General features: G+C 46.3%; 1 long non-coding RNA gene across 1 annotated transcript in view; it reads left to right on the top strand.

Annotated features, from left to right (window-relative positions):
- LOC139013593 (uncharacterized) overlaps window positions 1–15717 on the top strand; it is a 120234-nt gene that overhangs the window by 27317 nt on the left and 77200 nt on the right. The window contains exon 3 of the long non-coding RNA XR_011472088.1: window positions 6538–6636. This is a non-coding gene — a long non-coding RNA (uncharacterized lncRNA). The remainder of the gene's footprint in view (window positions 1–6537; window positions 6637–15717) is intronic.

Here is a 15717-nt window from a genome sequence, read left to right as displayed (position 1 = left end):
ATTTCAAAAGAATATCAATATAATTTATAAACGTATGGTAAGATTGATCAGGAGAAAAGGAAGGAGACATAAATTAATATCGAACTAGATGTAATCATTAAAGATCCTATAGATATTAAGTGAGTATTATGAACAATGTTTTTTCAATAAGTTCAGTAACTAAGATAAAATGGACAAATTGCTTAAAAGACAAAGTCTACAAGAACTTACCCATGGTGAAATATAAAGCCTGAATAGCCATGTAACTATTAAATAAATTGAATTTGAACTTTAAAAACTTCTCACAAAGACAACATCAGGCCCAAATAGCTTTGTTGCTAACATTTAAGAACCAGATAATATCAATTCCATGCAAACTCTTCCAGAAAATAGGAGAGTGTACTTCCAAACTTACTTTATGAAGCCAGCATTGCTGAAACCAAAACCACACACATGCATTACAAGGATAAAGCAACAGAACAATAACCCGCATAAGCATAGATGCAAAATTCCTCAACAAGGTTCTCTCAGATTTATGTAATAATATATATATGCAATGCCTCATGATGAAGTAGGGTTTATCCTGGGAACTCAGGCTATTTTAATGTTAGAAAATGAATGAATGTAATTAATATCTACAGACCATACAAGAAAAGTATGTGACCGTCTCAACAGGTACAGGAAAGGCCTTTGACAAAATTCAATATCTATTCACAGTAAAGGCCTCATCAACTCTTAAAACTCAGTCAGAAACCAAATGACCCGATTTGTTTAGGTCCTAGGTCCTAAGACCTAAACAGACACCTCACCAAAGATATACAGACGGCAACTAAGCATATGAAAAGACGCTCCACATCATGTCATCAGGGAAATGTAAATTAAAACAAAGAGATACCACTGCATACCTGTCAGAATGGCCAAAATTCAGAACATTATTAATGGCAATTGCTGGGAAGGTGGAGCAACAGGAACACTCATTCACTGCTGGTGAGAATGCCGAATGGTACAGCCACTTTGGAAGATAGTTTGGCAGTTTCTTACAAAACTAGAGAGACTCTTACCATGCAATCCAATTAGATCACTCTTACATTGATAGGAAGGGACAGCCAACCTGGGAAACAGTTTGGCAGCTTTTTAGGAAACTAAGCATGCAACATGACCCAGCAATTGCACTCTTGGGCATTCACTCAGAGAAATGGAAACATATTTCACAAAAACCTATACACAAATGTTCATAGCAGCTTCAGTTGTAATAGACAAAAAAAAAAAGACAACCCAGATGAACTTCACTGGGTGAACAGTTAAATAACTGGTACATCTGTACCGTGAAATACTACTCAGTGGTCCTAAGAAGGAACAGCTATTGACATATGCGACAACTTGGATGTGCTCAAGAGAATCATGCCGAATGGACTTCATCACAATTAAGCTTTGTTTGCCAAAAGACACTGTTAAGAAAAGACAAAGCAAGCCACAGCCTGGGAGAAAATATTTGCAAAACACATAATTGACAAAAGACTTTTATCCAAAATATATAAAGACCTCTTATAACTCTTTAACAAGAAGACAAACAACCAACTTTAAAATGGCCTAAAGATTTGAACAGACACTTCACTGAAGAAGATATATAGATGGCAAATAAACACATGAAAGGATGTTGAACATCATTTTTCAGTAACTGCAAATTAAAACAATATGATAAAATTAAAACTATAATTTAAAAACGATCATATTAAAGGTTGTTTTAGCCATTAGAATGTCTGAAATGTTTAAACTGACCACAGAATGTTGGAGAGGGCACAGAACAACTGGAATTCTCAGACAGTGCTGGTGAGAATATAAAATCGCACAATTCCTTTGGAAAATATTTTGATAATTTCTTAAAAGTTAAAGAAAACCTACCACACAATCCAATCATTCTACTTCAAGGTAGAGGAATGAAGGCATGCAGAGGCTTACACACGAATGTTCATATTTGTTTTATTGATTAAAACTGGCAACAACTCAAATGTGCAGGTGAACAAAGAAGTAAGTTTTGGTATTTCTTTACAACATAATACTACACATCCGTAAAAGGCAGACTTGTGATGCATGCACTAGTATGGGTGAATGAATCTCAAAATCATGATGCTGAATGAAAGAAGCCAGCTCCAATAGTACCATATATACCAGCCGTGGGCAAACTACGGCCCGCGGGCCGGATCCGGCCCGTTTGAAATGAATAAAACTAAAAAAAAAAAAAAAAAAGACCATACCCTTTTATGTAATGATGTTTACTTTGAATTTATATTAGTTCACACAAACACTCCATCCATGCTTTTGTTCCGGCCCTCCGGTCCAGTTTAAGAACCCATTGTGGCCCTCGAGTCAAAGAGTTTGCCCACCCCTGATATATACTATATATTTATCTATATAAACTTCTAGAAAATATAAACTGATCTTTAGTTGCAGAAAGCATGGAGGTGGAGGTGGAGGTGAAGGGAGAGGAATCACAGTGAGGCCTGAGTAAACTTTTAGGTGATGGAAATATTTATTATCTTGATTATGGTGATGGTTTCATGGATGTATATGTATGTCAGTATTCATCAGATTGTGCAGTTTATACATAAGGTATGTCAGTTATACCTAATAAAGCTCTTTTAAAATCCCTAGCAGAACTGATCAAGATAAAAGGGAGTGGGGACTAACCAACTACCAGTATCAGAAATTAAAGAGAGAATATCATTATAGATCCAACAGACATAAAATAATTATTTTGGGAGGCTCTATGCCAGTGAGTTTGAAACTTATATGAGGTGGACCAATTCCTTGAAAAACACCAGTTACCAAAACTGATACAACTTGAAGTAGATACTTTGAATGGCCCAATATCTATGAATGAAATTGAATTTGTTATTGGATTCTTCCCACAAGGAAATCCAGGTCCAGAGTGCCTTACTAGTGATCACTACCAAACACACAGGGGAGAAATAATACCGCTCTGACACAAACTCTTTCATTCAGGAAGCCAGCCTAATCCTGATACCAAAACCTGACAGAGACATTATAAAAAAGACTACAGACCAAAATTCCTCATGAAACAGATGCAAAGAATCCCTAACATAATATTAGAAAATTAAACCCAGTGATACATATAATGGTAATACATCATAATGAAGTAGTTTGTCCAAGGAAGAAATGCAAAGATATGACATTTAAAAACCAACTGATATAATTCATCACATTAACAAAACAAATGAGTAAAACCATATGATCATTTTAAAAGATACAGAAAAGGTACCTGACAGAATTTAGTGCCTATTCATGACCAAAACTGTCAGCAAACTAGGACAAGAAGAGAACTTTTCCTTGATAAGGGACTTGTGAAAATTCTAGTTAACATCATATTTATTGCTGAAATATTAAAAGCTGTTCTCCTAAGATTGGAAACAAGGCAAGAATGTCTATTCTCATCATTCTCATTCCACACTGTACTGAAATGCCTAGCTAGTGTCATAGGCAAGAAAAATAAAAGTTGTAGAGACTGGAAAGAAACAACAAGCCTCCCTATACTTATAGATGTCATAATTATTTATGTGAAAAAATTTAAAGAGTATACAAAAATATTACCAGGAGTAATAAATACCTTTAATAAGGTCATAGGATACAAACTCAATATGTAAACCCAATCAATTTTTTCCAGCAGCAAATAATTGGAAATGAAAATTTAAAACAATTCCATTGATAATAACATAAAATACTTAATTATAACTTTAACTAAAGGTATGTAAGACCTATATATTAAAAAGTAGAAAACAATGCTAAGAGAATTTAAAGATCTAAATGGATAGATAAACCCATGTTCATGACTTTGAGACTCAATATTGTTGAAACTTCTCTCCAAATTGGATCATGGTTGTTTATAGTTTTAACACAATTCCAATCCAAATATCAACAAGGTTTTTTGTACAATTGACAAGTTGTTTCTAAAATTTCAATGAAAATACAAAGGACCTAGAATAGCCAAAACAATCTTGAAAATTAAACAACCAAATAGGACAGTGATGGCGAACCTATGACACGTGTGTCAGAGGTGACACGTGAACTCATTTTTTTGGTTGATTTTTCTTTTGTTAAATGGCATTTAAATATATAAAATAAATATCAAAAATATAAGTCTTTGGTTTACTATGGTTGCAAATATCAAAAAAATTTGTGTATGTGACACGGCACCAGAGTTAAGTTAGGGTTTTCCAAAATGCTGACACGCCGAGCTCAAAAGGTTCGCCATCACTGAAATAGGAGAACTCCTGACTTTAAAATGTATCAATAGCGACAGTAATCAAAATGGTGTGGTATTGAAATCATAGAGTAATGGACCAATGGATTATAATAAAGAACCCAGAGATAGATTTACAGTCAACTGATTTTTATTTTTTTTTTACAAAGGCAATGGCACCTTCAATGAGAAAGAAATATTTTTTAGCAGATATTTCCTAGAGGATTAGGAAAATGTGTTCAAAAAATAAGTCTTGCCCTGGCCGGTGGCACAGTGGTTAGAGCATTGGCCCATGGACCAAAAGGGTCCCGGGTTTGATTTCCCAGTCAAGGGCTTATACCTCAGTTGCAAGCTCAATCCCTGGCCCTGGTTGCATGCCTGCGGGAGGCAACCAATCTATGTGTGTCTCTCATGTCTGTCTGTCTCTCTCTCTCTCTCTCTCTCTCTCTCTCTCCCTCTCTCTCTCTCTCTCTCCCTCTCTTTCTCTCTTCCTCTTTCCTCCCTCCCTCCCTCCACTCACTCTAGAAATCAATAGAAAAAATATCCTCGAGTGAGGATTTTAAAAAGTATACTTCACAACACACATAAAAATTAGACCTAGATCATAGACCTAAACATAAAAGCTAAAAGTATAAAGATTCCAGCAGAGTACATACAAGAATATCTTCATGAACTTGAGGTAGGCAAAAATTTCTTAAAGAGGACACAAAAAGTACTAACCACGAAAAGAAATATTAACAAATTAGACTGCAAGATTAAAAACCTCCGCTCATCAAAATTCAACATTGAGAATATGAAAAGGCATGTCACAGATTAGGAGAATATATTTTTAATGCATAGATCTGACAGAAGACTTACATCAGAATATTTAAAGAATTCTTACAATTCAATAACAGAAAAACACACAACAGAACATGACTTAAAAAGGCACTTCACAAAAGAAGATATACAAATGGACAATAAGCATATGTAAAGTGGATATTATCAGTCATCAGGGAAACACAGTTTTAAAAAACACAATGAGGTGCCACTCACATCCATCAGAACGGTCACGACTCAGAGGATTGCTAATATCTGCTGTTGGTGAGGATGTGGAGGAAGTAGAGCTCTCATGTGTTGCTGCCGGGAGTGCCAGATGATGTACCTACTTTGGAAACGGTTTCTAAGTTTCTTAGAAAGTTAAACATACAACTACCCCATCAGGAAACAATTCCAATACTAGGTGTTTGCTCAAGAAAAAGGAGAACATGTATCCATAAACATGGGCACAACGCAAATGTCTATGAATAGGTGAGTGACTAAATTGTATATATTTATACAATGAGATGCTCCTTGGTCAAAGAAAAGAACAGCCAGCCAATACCTGCAGGAATATAGATGAATCTGAAAAGCAGTGTGTTGTACAAATGAGTACATATTCTGTGATTACATGTATATGTAGGTCATGAACAGGGAAGATTGATTTACAATAATTGATAAGAACAGTGGTTGTAGTCAGTATGAGCTAGAAGGAAACTTTCTGGAACAATAGAAATAGCTGTCTTGATTAGAGTGGTTGTTACAGGGGTATTTACATTACTCAAAACTCATCAAATTGTGAGTTTACTGTATATAAATTTAGCCTCAATAAAAATGTTATTACGAATACATATTGTTCGACCTTCAGCTGGCATACTTATGCTTTCATATACCCCATTTAATGTTCCAAAGTTGTTCCTGAGAAAATCTATAGCATTACACAAATAGACCATGAAGTAAAAAGGTGATAAATTAAAAGCCTATTAACATAATGTCAAAATAATTTGGGACAAGTAGCATAGTTTGTCCCTCAGCAAGTCTACTTTTGAAACAGGTTCTTTCTAATCCTATTAAAACTGAAACAAATGGTATTTGTTTTATTCTGGTATTGTGTCTCACAAAATAAAACAAATCACAGTGACTGATTTTAAAAACAAATAAATTAAATTAAATAAAACCTAATCTGTGTTGTTAGAGGTCCAGGTGGTGGCTTCCCTTGGGAGCAGGGTGGAGCTGAGGGGAAGTGAGGTGCTCTGAAGGGGACAGGAAGTTCTGTTTCTTGATCTGGGTGCTGGTTACACACGTTTTCTGCTTGTGAAAAGTTACCAACTTTGCACTTATTTTACTTATACAGATATATACATACGTACACACTTTCCTCAATGTCTCTCAATTATACTTTTATAAAATTAAAAACAAGAGTAAATTAATCCTAAAATGTTAATCATAATGAAAGACTGGCAACAATGGATAAACTCAAAATAGAAATTGTTTTTTGAAAGAGAGAAGAGAACAGAAGACAGCAAGGAGAAAAGGAAAGGAAGGAAAGAAGGACAGACATCCGGACAGAGTTCCCGATCCCTCCGTGGTCCTCTTTTAAGGTCAGTCGTTATGATCATTTTTGAAATGTGGCTCAGAGCTTCCTAATGTTTATCGGTGAGATCCACGAACAGCAGGGGGTTCAGACAGGGCTGTGGATTGGGTGATGCCAGGTTTCTTCTGGATGGTACAGATGGAGATGGTGATGTAGATGCAGGTGGTGATGGAGACAGAAATGGTGATGTAGATGCAGGTGGTGTTGGCTAGTTCCCTGACCATAGCTGCTCGGTTGGCGGGATCGATGCCCCATAGCAGACTGGCGTGACTTTGGCTCTTGGTGAGAATGAGGTCCTGGGGTTTGTAGTTTGCTAGGAACTGCATGCAGGCTGCGGAGCAAGGTGAGGAAAAGGGAACCTGCTCCTGGACAGGGCGCCATCGCTCATCGTCATTGGAGTTCGTCTTCATGCTCTTGTTGCATTGATTTCGCCTCCCTTTCCTGTGCCAGGTCCGTCCCGCTTTAACAATTGCCGTGTTACACAGTCTTACCATCTGGTAGGAATCCGGAAGGAACACACAGGTGGGAACTGGATGCCCGGTGGTTTCTTTGGGCTTGAGAGGCAGTGGGGTTGCTGGGTCAGCCGGTCATGGTCTGTGTCTGAAGGGGACCAGGTTCTGCTGCTGGGAGCTCATGGGAAATTGGGGTCCGAGAGAAAGGAGGACAGTGGGGTGCTGCCGACGGAGGCAGAGGGGCACAGAATCGCGCCCTGTGCTCAAGGGGCTCCATTCTCTCTGGGTGACGCACAGCTGGGGTGAGCAGAGGTGCTCAGGGACGCTCAGAGGCCGGACCTGGAGAAGAGGCGGCAGGTGTGGGAGATGGGAAGGGTATGTCGGGAGAAGGACAGCAAGAACATAGGGCAGTGGCAGGTCTGAGCTCTGAATCCAAACACAGCACCACAGCGTGGGGAGTAGGTGCCGGCAAGCCCCTCCCGAAGCATCACCCCCTTCCTCCTGCACTGCAAACCCCTCGTGAGCACTGATGCTATCGACAGACACGGGCACAGCTGGCTGGCCAGTCACCCACCATCTTCGGCAGGGACGTGAAAACCAGGGAGCCACACGAGGAAAACCACAGCGAGGTGACGATGCCCCCAACTCCGTGTTTCACAGCTTCAGCGTCTGCCCCCAACGTGGAGCAGAGAGGAGAAGGCGTTCGTGAGAGACGAGTGTGAGCAAAGTGAAGAGAGGAGAGAGTCCGGAGAACATGGAAACAGCCAGCGGGGCCCTCCTGGAGGGGCCCTGCCGCTCCTGGCGAGTCCCAGCCAGATGTGTATGAAGTTGGTTGTCTCCTCACCCATTGAACAAGATGAGGTTGATGAAGTTGAAGGTTTTGGTCAGAAAATTGCCAGGGATCCAATTTGGGGAGCCGCACTTGACCTCATAGGCACACAGGCCGAAACAGGTGCATTTCACCAGGCCCAGGCCTAAGCCACAGAATTGAGATGAAACCTGCAGATGCCCGAGATGCTGGTGAGCCGGCCATGGCTGGCGTGCACCTCCCACCGAGGAGGGGGGCCTCCGGGCAGCCGCTGGGACCCTCAGGACCCACACAGCTCCCTGGGTTCATCAAAGCCAAGAGGAGAACTGGGGTTATTCTTTCAAGAATTGTTGTTATTTGGGGAGAAAGGAAGGAAAAATAAAACTACCTTTCACCAAATGATTTGATTTGCAGGTGACCCCTGGGGACACCTGGACTCCCTTTGGTTTCCTGTAAAAGGCGAGTTTTTATTTTCCCCTCATCTGTTCTTGACAAAGAAGCCACAGCCACAGCTGCAGGTGCTGAAATCTCGCCCCTCTAGGCTGCCTGCTGCCTGGCTGCTGATTTATTATTAAGATAATCCTTAAATCTTCTTCATTGGGCCAACCAATCTGCCTCGTCAGAGGGGCCTTGGGAAGCTCTTGACATTCCTCTTGGCAGAACGGGGAGAAATGAGCCCCCAGAAAGCTTGCAGCAAATATCTCTGCCCAGAGAGAAATTTGGTGTGAGACCCGGGGGTGCACCCATGGGTGGGGAGGGTTATGTCTCCAAATCTGGGCTTAGAGCCCCAGGCCTGGGGGCAGTAGGTTGATGCCACCTTGTGTGCCTGCCATTCTCAGCAGGTCTGGGCACCACCTTGTCCCTTCCCTGGCAGGCCCGGTGTTTGCCTTTTTTGTAGGGAGGGAGAGAGTGCAGCTGGGCTGAGCTAGAGTGGTCCCTGGGGGAGTCTTGCTGGAGGAAGTTGATGAGGCCGATAAATATTCCTCAAGCTGATATCCAAGCTCAGCCCAGATGCATCAGCTGTCGAGCCTCCCACCTCTCACTCCTTTGGAATTGCAGATGCTTCCCTGGCAGGTGGGTCTTTCTTTAATTTTTTTATTTATTTTGGGGACAAAGAGAAAGGCCAGATAAGGCAGCAAAGGTCCCTCAGTGATGCCTGCCCGGCGAGATGAAAGCACGCTTCCCGATTACGGTTTCCGCAGGTGGAGGGCCCGGTCCACTGTCAGTGCGCCGGACAGCATGAGCACCATTGCCAGGAGCGCGTCGGGCACCTCGTCCTCTGAGAGTGACTTGGCGGGACCAGAGGCTGAGTGTTTCTACTGTGGCCAGAGAGCGGCGTCGGAAGAGGGCCAGGCCTGAGCAGACACTGATGCTCAGGGAGACATCCTCCTCTTTAGCCTGGATTTCAGAGGCCCCTCCACCCCCAAACCTGAGCTTGGCACTAGCCTCTAATTCCTGCTGGCCTCATTCTGCTCACCCCCTACACAGGGGTCCCTTCTCCACTGCCCTCAGGAAATGGGGGGGGAGCATTGCTCCTCTTTCTCTCTTGTTCTCCTTTGACTTGGCCCTCAAGGCCTTGGTCTACTGTCTCCTGACTCCAGAAAACTCTCCTGGCCTCCCCTCCCCTGGCCCCAGCAGAGTGGCCATCCCCTGCACAGCCCGGACCTGACTGGCTGCATGGCCCTGGGACCCTGGACATCCTCTGGCTCAGGTGTGGTTTGCGGTTCCCAGATGGAGAGATGCATGTCCCACTTCCTCCACTGAATGTGCAGCCCCTGGGTGGCTGGGGCTGCCTTGAGCACTTCTGTGAGACCAGGACACAGGTGGACGTTTACCCGAGGTCCCAAGCTGGGGCGACTTTGCTCCCACTGTCTGCACACAGGCCTGACTGAGAGTTCTGAGGGGCAGTCTGGTCTCTCCCTCCAGCCCCTTCTGGTTGGCAAACGTCCCAGTTCTTGGGTTGATGGTGCAGGCCTTGGTGAATTCTCAAGGAAGGACAGGATCCCTGGGCAAGGAGGAGGTGGCAGCACAGGGCCCCGAGTGAAGCCCACACAGCCAGCTCAGTGAGGGGCCTGTACCTCGCGCTGCAGCCCAGCCCCATCTGTATCTGGCTTTCACCTTAATTAGTAGGAGCTTTTCAGAGAAGCAATAAAACAACGACATAGCAACTTGGACAGGGCATGGAAGGCAAGAGCCATTTCAGTAATGGAGTCAGTGGAATTGCTATTCTAAGAAGAGAGGGAGAGGGAGACCACTCTTTGCTATTAAGAGCCGAGGGCAAAGCTGTCCTGTCGTCTGCCTGGTTATTAAGGATAACTGATGCCCCCCCCCCCCCCCCACCTCCAACAACACAGGGAAATTGCAGCTCCATGAACCCAGAGTTCTGGACAGTGGTTCCCAGAAAGCCTAAGTGCTGAGCGGTGGTCCGAGAGAGGTGCGTGGGCCCAGGCTCGCTGGCTCACCCCAGCGGCCCAGGCCCAGAGAGGATGATGCGAGTCCAGCCCTCCACCGGGAAGGGAGGACAAATATGTCATGCGCTGGGCTGACCTGGGGCTGGGTGAGGTTGTAGAAGAGCTGGCGGTGGGGTGGTGGATCCTGTAGGGGAGAGGGTGATGTTGATGGCCACCCTCCTGGTGGAAGCACACCTCAGCACCAGCTAGAAGGTTCTGGGAGCTCCCTGGTTTGACACATGGGGCAACTGAGGACTAAACACGAGTTCATTTTCCCAAAACCTGTATTTGCAAGAAGCACAGAAGGAAGCTGTTCTGGTGTTTGAGTAGATGCCATGCTTCTTTCTCTCAACACCTTCATGTCCACCTCGGGGAGGGCTGGCTGCCCGTGATTGGACCCTGTAACTCTAACCCAGTCAGAGGCTCTTGAGGATCTCACCCAGAGGCCACTCAGATGCAGAATGAAGACTCTGAGTGGTAGGATGGCGCCAGGTTCAGGTCCTCACTGTTCGTCACGAAGCAAGTTCCCTGTTTCCAAGCTCCAGGTTCCTCACCTGCCCACTGAGGAGGATGCGCCGGGCCTGGCGATGGGCCGTGGTGAGGGTGCAGTGCTGGGTAGAGGGGGAGCAGCATCGGGAATGGGAAAGTGATGTACGAGAGCCCTACAGATGAGCAAGGGTATGGGGCGGGGCGGGGGGAGAAGGATACATGGTAGGTAGGATGACAGTCAGTGGATGGGTAGATGGGTAGGTGGGATGGTCAGCAGAGGCTCTCGTAGTCTCCTAAAAATGTTGATCCGGGCGCCACTCCAAAACCAAACAGGTGACTCTGGGCCCCAGGAGGGTCTCTGGGATGGGAACGGGGCATGAGGTACCAGAGTCACCCTCTGCTGTTCATCTCCACACTGTCCACCGTCCTGAGACCTGATGTCGGGGTGCCTCAGCCTAAGAGTGGGGTTTCGTTGTGTGTTCCCTACCCCTAGAATGGTGACTGCACAGAGGAGCAAGCCAGGGGTGCCCAGGGGTGCCTGGGAGAGAGCCAGCTGGAAGGAGGGTGCACCAGCATTGTGAACAGCGGGTGGACAGTTCTGACCTCTGAGTCCTGTCTAGGTCACTTCCCCACCATCCAGCCTTCCGTGGGAAAGAAGCAGAAGGAGAGACAAGGATCTGGCAGGAGATGGAGAGGGGGTTTCCTGGAAGGGACAGCAAAGGTGTTGGGAAGAGGCTCTGAGGTGTGCGACACGGTGGGGCTGGGGTGGAGCGAGGGGCCCTGAGGTCATCAGGGGGCGGTCCGGACCAAGGGGGAGGGCTTGCTGCGCAGGCAGGCCCCACCCAGGTGAGTGCAAGGACGCACTCAAGGGCCAACCTGTGCAAGACCTGCGTCGGAGTGAGCTGCTTAGGAATTCAGCTGCTGCGCACACCCTGTGGGAGTTTCCCCGGGGACGGGAAAGTGTCCAACCCAGTGATTTAAAACTTCACTAAATAGAAAATACACTCCGAGAGCAGACGCGGTGGAGGCTGCAGCAGACGTCAGCAGTGTCGTGGTCAGCCTCTGCCGTGTGATGTCCCAGGAGGAGACGGTCCAGCAGCATGGAGTCTCAGGCTCCTCATCTGGATTTTTGGGACGGTGACTCTGTCCGCAGCCAACCCACCTCTCACTGTAATTACTAACAAACGGTGACTCGTGGAGAATGAAGCCGACAGTCGCCGCTCCTCTGAGGCCCATGCACGTTCATGTGGAGCCGGGGAAGACCGGATGAGCGCCTGCAGGAGGCCGCACAGGATCAGCATCCTTCCTCTCAATCCCAGTTACGTTTGGCAGAGAAAATGGCTTTTCCCTGTGGAGGGTTAGGACAGCATATCCAGGGTCTGGAGAAAAAATCCAAACCGTGGCAAATATCTGACCATGAGAGTGGCCTGAAAAGTGGAGGCGAGAGAGGCAGAGTCATTGCAAATGGTCTGATGAACATGTGAATGTTCACACACATGCACACTCGACGGCAAGCACTTACAGGCTAACAGGCTCCCCAGTGCGCCGGCAGAGGCTGGAGAGCAGCGGGGCTGGCCCGTGGCTGCTGAAGGCCGGTGGGCGCTGTTTTTCTGGGAGCTCTGCCTCCCCTGCTCACTTCTCCTGACCCCGGCTGCCTGCTAAGTCAACTTGCTGCCCTGCAGGCAGGTAACACAGCTCTCCCAGCCCACCCCTCACACGCGAGCCTCGGGACAGTGATTTTAAGACATTGTCTTTTTATGCTGAAAATGCTCAAAAATGGCTTCGTTTCTTTTGGCAAGAGGGAAAGGTCAAGTTCTCATCCTTCTAATGCGGCTTGATTATCCAGCATCAGGGAGAGAAGCCGTTCTCCCCAGCCCAACAGTGAGGAGCCGCCCAGAGACGTCCTGCAGACTTCCTCTCTGCGCCTCCTCCCCGGCCCCAGAGTGCAGGCTCTCAGCCAGGGGCACAGCCTCCTGCCTCCAGGGGACCCCTCAGGTGGCTGAGGACACTTCTGTTTGGAAATAGGAGGAATTGGGGAGGACCTCCAGTTCACTGGGAGGACACAAGGGTGGCGGCCACATATCTGTCATCCCTAATACTGGCAGCCAGCGGCAAAACTGTGGGTGGGGACTCCATGTTTAATGTGGGAGAGGCCGTCAGCAGCGGGGCTGTCCTAAATTCTGTTTGGGCCTGGTGTCCTCTTGTTTTCTTGTCTATGAAATTAGAGGGTTGACACTAACTTTTAAACAGAAAAGCCTGTTTGCTCGTCAGTCTGCACAGAGCAGGAGACGCCACCCTCTCGTAAGAGCGCTCGTGCAAAAGCACCCGCCACCGGTGCCGGTGCCGGAGCTGGGGAAGCCCCAAGCGATTCCAGCGGGGCCAGCTCAGAGGCTGGGCGTCACTCTCTCCACAGGGCCCTGTGGAAGGTGGGGTGTCATCAGAGCTGGTGCTGCAGCTGGATGGCAGCTGGAGCCCCCAAGGCCTTGGGCAGGAACAGGGGGCTTCATGGGAGCGCCACCTCCGCGTCAGTAGGAGTTGAGGCTGTGACAGGCCTCCTGGAGAAAGGACCTGGGGGGTGAGGACAGGGCACATGCATTTCAGAGAGCCTGTCCTTTCCTGGTGTGGGGCAAACGTCAATAAACACGGGGACAGGAGGTGTGGACCCGTCAAACCCTCAAGCTCCCTCCCTCCACAGTCCGAGCTTCCAAACACCCTGTCCCGAGACCCCTGATGGGAGGAGGGAGGAGGGGAGAGATTGAACCACACAGACTATTTGGGCCAAGCCCTTCGAGTGCAAGATGGTAGAAACTAAAAGCTACAAGTATAAGAATACTTTTAGGGGAATTCCATTTTATTGGACTCAGCTATAAGCAGTAAATTGAAATAGATCTGTTTCATTTGTAATTAGAAGGGTCTACTTATATACAAAAAATATTGTATGGACTTTTGAAAGCATATCCTTCCACTGGATTAAAATAGTCCTTATAATGGTGTTTATTGGTTAAATCTTTCTTCCTAGCTCATACAGTGTCGGCTCTCACAGCCTAAGGAGCCTGACTGGACAGAATCCAGACTGGCTGCTGCTTCCCATGGGGGTATTCACAGTGACTCTGAGGAGGGCACTCCAGTCCAGGAGGCTCCCCTCCCCCTTGTGCAGGACTCGGGGGCAGGGGAGGAGCAGTTCATTCACACAGGCTTCTAGAAATGGTGTGATGGGAGAAACAACCAAAGGCGTAGTACTTAACTTTCACTCTAATTCATCTCATGGACAGATTGTCCTCAAGTTGACAAATGTTGCATCTGAGTTAGAAGGTGCACCAGAGAGAAAGAGCTGGTAGCAAACCACATCCAAGATGCCAAAGAATTAAATTAAATTACAGTCATAGAAACCTGCATTGCCAGAGCCCACTGAGAAAAATCCACAAGTGTTTACTGTGTGCCTAAAATGTGCAGAGTGCCATGGGAGTGGCCATTAATCGCTTCATTGGGCTCTTGAAAGCTAATGTACCCTTGGGAGAGTCTGATCGATAGATGGGGAAGTGTGAGGGTTCCCCTGCCACATCGCTAACTTGGTTCTAGCACTTGATACGTTGCCTTGAAATCATGTCACAGGTGTGTAGAGTGGATGGGATGATCGTGGGAACCGTGCTTCATCCTTTGACAGGAGCTGGGTCTATGAGGGGCCTTGGGCCTCACCTTGGCACCTATCTCTGTGTAATAATTTGTTGCCATTCACAACCGCTTGGAGGGCCTTGGGACTAAACACATGGCACACAACATAGGATGGGGAGAACCATGGACAGGACGTAAGTGGGGAGCATGTGATGCAGAATGATCACAGGGTAGCAGGGCATCTGACTGGGATGCAGCCACCTGGTACAAGTGAAGGGCAGCTTCACCTGGCCTGGCAGGCTCCTGTGAACCTGTCTGACTGTTCCAGCACATCCTCCTGGACGTCCTGGAGGGACAGAGACCCTGCTGCCAGTCCAGGCCAGACAGGCCCCTGGTCTTAGATGGGGTGGGTGTGGCCCTGCCTTGAGAATACCCAATAGGAAAAAATAACTCCACTTTTTGGAACTCTGTACAGGAAGCAGTTTTTTACTTTCCTGGAGTACTCAAAAGTTTTCTGTCTAACAGGCAGTCCCCAGACACATTAAAATATATTTGTGATTTGCAAAAAACTCAAATGCTCACAATTCTCTATTGAGTAAAGTATTTTAAAAACAAGTAAACAACTGCAAAGAACCACTTACTTTGCCTCCTCGAGTGTCTAGCATAACACCTTTTAGCTTAACTTGCTAACTCAAGGACAACAATTTGGACTGCTGCACTGAACAAGAAAATTGGGCTGGTTTCTGTCTTGGGTTGCAGATACTTCTTCTAAGATACAGATCACTAGCAGGCAGCATACTGAAGTGAGGTTTTCTTCTAGAATTTCTGGCCGTTTTTATTCTCTGAATGGGTGGGATATAACAGGAAGGCTGAGGGGCTCTTGGATCTGCTAGCCTACTATCTACAGAGGACACCGTGCCCAGGGTAGGGTCCTCCCTTTCTTCCTACATGTACCTTTTCCCAACCTGGCTGACCCCCAGCAACAATTACCATCTTTTTTTTTTTTTTTTTTTTTTTTTTTTTTTTTTTAATTAAATCTTTATTGTTCAGATTATTACAATTGTTCCTCTTTTTTCCCCCTATAACTCCCCTCCTTCCAGCTCCCACCCCACCCTCCACCCTCACTCCCCACCCACTGTGTTCATCCATAGGTGCATGATTTTTGTCCAGTCACTTCCCGCATCTCCCACACCCCTTTTCCCCCCAAGAATAGTCAGTCTATTCCCTTTCTATGTCCCTGATTCTATTATAATCACCAGTTCATTCTGTACATCAGG

The sequence above is a fragment of the Myotis yumanensis genome, unplaced genomic scaffold, assembly GCF_028538775.1.
Source record: "Myotis yumanensis isolate MYYU_CA2020_CCGP unplaced genomic scaffold, mMyoYum1.0.hap1 SCAF_7, whole genome shotgun sequence".
In the NCBI taxonomy this organism is placed as follows: domain Eukaryota; kingdom Metazoa; phylum Chordata; class Mammalia; order Chiroptera; family Vespertilionidae; genus Myotis; species Myotis yumanensis.
This window is presented reverse-complemented; position numbering and strand designations above follow the sequence as displayed.